The sequence below is a fragment of the Myxine glutinosa genome, chromosome 5 (assembly GCF_964187855.1).
Source record: "Myxine glutinosa chromosome 5, kmMyxGlut1.1, whole genome shotgun sequence".
Classification (NCBI taxonomy): Eukaryota; Metazoa; Chordata; class Myxini; order Myxiniformes; family Myxinidae; genus Myxine; species Myxine glutinosa.
The window spans coordinates 206,818,727-206,824,726 of NC_136265.1; the positions used below are offsets into that span (position 1 = coordinate 206,818,727).

Genomic DNA, 6,000 nt, shown 5'->3' on the forward strand with positions numbered 1-6,000 from the left:
AGATTAAGTCTGGATTGTCAGAAGCAACCTGTATGGAGAGATCAGTCAGGTTTGAGCGAAGGCCCCGGATGTTTTTTTTTTTTTTTTTTTTTTTTTTTTTTTTTTTGTATACAAGATCGAGGCTCGTGAAAGAGCTAACAATAATCACAAAAAAGACAAACCGACACACAAAACACAAAAAAACAAGGGGAGCGGCAGACAAGATGGGGAGAGAGGGGGAAGGACACAAACACAACATTTGAGAGCAGGGACATCGGGAGGACTTGGGGGGAAGTGGGAGAGGAATAAAACATATGAACGCTGCAAGGACTCTGGGGTGAATTACCGGGGGTAGAAAAGATCAAGGTTTTCGATGGGGGAAGATAAGAGATGGTGGTGAACAGCTGTTTTAAAGACCTGGAGGGAGGAGTGGGATTGAATGGAGTGGGGGAGTTTGTTCCAGAGGCGGGAGAAAAGGGGAATGAAAGAGTGAAGGTGAGCAGAGAGCCTAGACTTTGGCAGTTTAACCATAAGAGGGTTGCAGGCAGATCTTGTGCGACCTGAAGGAATATTTGGGGGACAGAGCACAGAGAGAGCTGGGGGAGCAAGGCCAGAGAGGAGTCGGTAGAAGACAGAAAGACCACCAACCTGCCTGCGGTGAGTGAGTGAAAGGCCCTCGGAGTTGACTACATCGCAGGAGATTCCAATGATTCTGAAAGCTTTGGCCTCAACAGCGTGAAGCCGAGCAAGGTGTGAGGCAGGAGCACCAGCCCAGAGGGGGGAACAGTATTCCATTGAGCTGCGGATGAAAGCCTTGTATGTGGTGAGGAGCTCAGGTGTGCCAAGGAAGGACTTCGCACGACGGAGGATGCCCAGTCGGCGACTGGCTTTGGAGGCCAGCTTGGAAATGTGGTTTTCCCAAGAAAGATCATGGCAGATAGTGAGACCCAAAAGCTTGAGCGACAGAACTTCTTGGAGAGGATTGTTGAGAAAGTAGATGGGAGGGTTGTCCAGTCGGTCCTTTCGGAGAGACATTGTAAGAGTGTGAGATTTGTCAGGATTGAAAGACATGTTCCACTTGTTTGACCAGTCTGTGATTTTGTCCAGGTCTGCAGAGAGTGAGGAGGCTGCAGACTGCCGATCTGAGGGATGAGGAATGGAGCGGCAGATAGTGGAGTCATCAGCAAAGAGATAGAGAGGATTTTCCAGAGAGTCGGAGAGGTCATTGATGAAGACCAGAAATAGCACAGGACAGGTCCATACCGTTAATGAAGAGAGAGGGGGAGCATCAGGTACAGGACAGGGGAGGGGAGGAGTAGGGTAAGATGAAGGATGAGAGGGGGAGGTAGGGAGAGCAGTTGATAGTGTGTCAGATATTGCAGAAGAGTTCCAAGAAAGGGAAGGATGAGGAGGCTGAAAGGTTTGATGGTGAAGGGATGAGGCACAGTGAGGGGTTGTTTGAGGGGGGGCAGAGGAAAGTAGAAGGTTTGGGGGGGTGGAGGTATGAGATAGAAGGGAGACGAAGTGGGGAGGAGGCAGCTTGGAGGAGGAGGGGGGAGGAGGGAGAATTGGAGAGGAATGGTATGGGGGGAGTATTGAATGGGAGGGGTTGGGGGGGAGTTTTGAAGGGGAGGAGTGAGGGGGGAGTTTAGGAGGGGAGGTGCAAGGGGGGGGGGGGGATTTGGATGGGAGGGGCAAGAGGGGAGTTTAGAAAGTGGATGATTAATGAAAGACGAACATTGATAACAAATTGGGTTTGTTGTGATTTTCAAGTTAGCAATCCGATTCAGAACGATGGAGGAGGGATGGAATGAATGTGAATTTAGACCATGTAGTGAGGGAGACGTATAAGATATTGAATTTCTTTTTTTTGAAGTGGAATGAGTTGGAGAGGAAATTGAGAAAAGCCTTTTAAATAGGAAGAAAAACAGCGTGTTGTAATATACCACTGAATAAAACACAGAAGGGGAAAGGTTAAACATATTTAAATAATATTTAAACAGAACTGTGAACCATCTTATATGCACAAAATACCAACGGGGGGAGAGCCGAGAGGGACCACCACGAGTCACGTGAACAGGGCAAACGGTGGATGGCAAGGAGATAATGGGGGCGGGGCGAACAGCACACCTGGACAGAAAATACAGGATGAGACAACAGTACACGTGGAGAAAGGAAAATAAATGTTTTTTTTTTTTTTTTTTTTTTTTTTTTTTTTTTTTTTTTTTTTTTTTTTTTTTTTTTTTTTTTTTTTTTTTTTTTTTTTTTTTTTTGTTTGTTTGTTTTTGGGGGGGGGGGTTTAGAACGTTAGACAGAGTATTATGTTCGGGGTAGAAGAGAAAAAACTAAGCCAAGCAAAACACGCTTAAGTTAACAAAACACCGACGGGGGTACAACTACAAGGCCACATACGAGGAGCAGAACACGATTAATTAATTACGAGTTACAGGAAATTCAAACCAAAACTAACTATAATCAAACAATAACGCATGGACGATAAAATAACGAGTTGAAATTTGACAATCTATCTGGGGAAATGGGGGAGAAACACGTGGTCGGAACGAATAAGAATGAATAAACGAATGAGTACAGAGAAGGTAATGTCTTATTTTTTTTGTTTTTTTGAGTTGAGATTTACATAAGGAAGTCGGCTATGGGGTGAAAAGACTGGGAAAACAGAGAACGAAAGTTATTGGATCACAAATGACGGACCGCTGAGAGAAAAACAAAGCCTCAAGGTTATACAGTGTTCACTGTACAAGGCCTCAAGACACGACACGAATTAACACGATTTTCAAAACAGGTATGAAAGATTTGCACCGAAAATCTTCGTCGGGACAATATACGTACATACACCATAAAATAAATACAGTTATAACGAAAATACAAATGGAAACAATTACTTAACTTCGATTTCGATGGAGAGCGTGTGGAGCTGCGAATAAACGAACCCTCGCCAGCAAGACCGGAAACGAAAGTGAGAGGGTAGTTCCGCTTCGTGGTTTGATCCGCTTCGTGGTATATATAGAGTAGTGAGAGGGTAGTTTGATCCGCTTTGTGGTATATATAGAGTAGTGAGAAGGTAGTTTGATCCACTTCGTGGTATATATAGAGTAGTGAGAAGGTAGTTTGATCCGCTTCGTGGTATATATAGAGTAGTGAGAAGATAGTTTGATCCGCTTCGTGGTATATATAGAGTAGTGAGAAGGTAGTTTGATCCACTTCGTGGTATATATAGAGTAGTGAGAGGGTAGTTTGACCCGCTTCGTGGTATATATAGAGTCATGAGAGGGTAGTTTGATCCGCTTCGTGGTATATATAGCGTAGTGAGAGGGTAGTTTGATCCGCTTCGTGGTATATATAGAGTCGTGAGGGTAGTTTGATCCGCTTCGTGGTATATATAGAGTCGTGAGAGGGTAGTTTGATCCGCTTCGTGGTATATATAGAGTAGTGAGAGGGTAGTTTGATCCGCTTCGTGGTATATATATAGAGTAGTGAGAGGGTAGTTTGATCCGCTTCGTGGTATATATAGAGTAGTGAGAGGGTAGTTTGATCCGCTTCGTGGTATATATAGAGTAGTGAGAGGGTAGTTTGATCCGCTTCGTGGTATATATTGAGTAGTGAGAAGGTAGTTTGATCCGCTTCGTGGTATATATATATAGAGTAGTGAGAGGGTAGTTTGATCCACTTCGTGGTATATATAGAGAAGTGAGAGGTTAGTTTGATCCGCTTCGTGGTATATATAGAGTAGTGAGAGGGTAGTTTGATCCGCTTCATGGTATATATAGAGTAGTGAGAGGGTAGTTTGATCCGCTTCGTGGTATATATAGAGTAGTGAGAGGGTAGTTTGATCCGCTTCGTGGTATATATATAGAGTAGTGAGAGGGTAGTTTGATCCACTTCGTGGTATATATAGAGTAGTGAGAGGGTAGTTTGATCCGCTTCGTGGTATATATAGAGTAGTGAGAGGGTAGTTTGATCCACTTCGTGGTATATATAGAGTAGTGAGAGGGTAGTTTGATCCGCTTCGTGGTATATATATAGTGAGAGGGTAGTTTGATCCGCTTCGTGGTATATATATATATAGAGTAGTGAGAGGGTAGTTTGATCTGCTTCGTGGTATATATAGAGTAGTGAGAGGGTAGTTTGATCCGCTTCGTGGTATATATAGAGTAGTGAGAGGGTAGTTTGATCCACTTCGTGGTATATATAGAGTAGTGAGAGGGTAGTTTGATCCGCTTCGTGGTATATATAGAGTAGTGAGAGGGTAGTTTGATCCGCTTCGTGGTATATATAGAGTAGTGAGAGGGTAGTTTGATCCGCTTCGTGGTATATATATAGTGAGAGGGTAGTTTGATCCGCTTCGTGGTATATATATATAGAGTAGTGAGAGGGTAGTTTGATCTGCTTCGTGGTATATATAGAGTAGTGAGAGGGTAGTTTGATCCGCTTCGTGGTATATATAGAGTAGTGAGAGGGTAGTTTGATCCGCTTCGTGGTATATATAAAGTAGTGAGAGGGTAGTTTGATCCGCTTCGTGGTATATATATATAGAGTAGTGAGAGGGTAGTTTGATCTGCTTCGTGGTATATATAGAGTCGTGAGAGGGTAGTTTGATCCGCTTCGTGGTATATATATAGAGTAGTGAGAGGGTAGTTTGATCCGCTTCGTGGTATATATATAGAGTAGTGAGAGGGTAGTTTGATCCGCTTCGTGGTATATATAGAGTCGTGAGAGGGTAGTTTGATCCACTTCGTGGTGTATATATAGAGTAGTGAGCGGGTAGTTTGATCCGCTTCGTGGTATATATAGAGTAGTGAGAGGGTAGTTTGATCCGCTTCGTGGTATATATAGAGTAGTGAGAGGGTAGTTTGATCCACTTCGTGGTATATATAGAGTAGTGAGAAGGTAGTTTGATCCGCTTCGTGGTATATATAGAGTAGTGAGAGGGTAGTTTGATCCGCTTCGTGGTATATATAGAGTAGTGAGAGGGTAGTTTGATCCGCTTCGTGGTATATATAGAGTAGTGAGAGGGTAGTTTGATCCACTTCGTGGTATATATAGAGTAGTGAGAGGGTAGTTTGATCCGCTTCGTGGTATATATATAGTGAGAGGGTAGTTTGATCCGCTTCGTGGTATATATATATATATAGAGTAGTGAGAGGTAGTTTGATCCGCTTCGTGGTATATATAGAGTAGTGAGAGAGTAGTTTTTAGTGCGTTGTGTGAGTCACGAAACGAGCTCAACTCACTGCGGGGTCAAAGCGTTGACGATTCTCGTGTTGAACTCCAGTCAAACCGAGAAACCTCCTTTGATTCCAATATGGGAGCCGTGGAAGGAAGAAAGGGAGGGGGGAAGGGAGGAAGGAAGCCGCTTCGCTGTTTCGCAAACCTCCGCCTGCCTGATGAACCTCCTTGCCATTTGCTTCCGGGATTCACTTTCACTCAGACTCAGCACTTCCAGGACACGTCCCTAGAGACAGTAACGCTGCGTTCGATTGGAGGAAAAAGGAACGACCGGCTTGGCAAGCTTATTACCTCCACGACCAAAGGTGGACGGAGGTTGATTTCACTCGTTTGTCTGCATGTCTCATGTCTGTGTACACTGTACACGATATATCAAAACGTTATGTACGAATTCGGACAAAACTTGGTACACAGGTTGGGAATGTGACAAGGAAGAATTGACCCGATTTTGTTGAAGATCTGGATAATTTTATTTAAGTGATCCTTAAACAACCACAACCAACCACCAACAAAAATCACATCCAACAACCACAAAAACCAAACAACACCAAAACCAACAACAACAACGTAAAGCACACCTAACAAAAAACAATAAACCACAACAACAAACAAGAATCATAACCAACAACTAAAAACAACAACCAACAACAACACAACCAATAACCACAAATAACCACAACCAATGACCACAAACAACAACACCAAACCCATCAACAACAACGTAAAGTACACCTAACAAAAAGCAACAACAAACCACAACAACAAACAACAACA

General features: G+C 43.5%; 1 protein-coding gene across 2 annotated transcripts in view; it reads right to left on the reverse strand.

Annotated features, from left to right (window-relative positions):
- The window catches only part of GNPNAT1 (glucosamine-phosphate N-acetyltransferase 1), a 56,659-nt gene extending 51,205 nt beyond the window's left edge, over window positions 1–5,454 (reverse strand). Inside the window, exon 1 of one of the 2 annotated variants that reach the window (XM_068115017.2) lies at window positions 5,232–5,454. The gene's annotated coding sequence lies outside the window, so the exon portion shown is untranslated. The remainder of the gene's footprint in view (window positions 1–5,231) is intronic. The other variant, XM_078779403.1, reaches the window with a different exon arrangement.
- Between the last annotated feature and the right edge of the window lie 546 nt (window positions 5,455–6,000).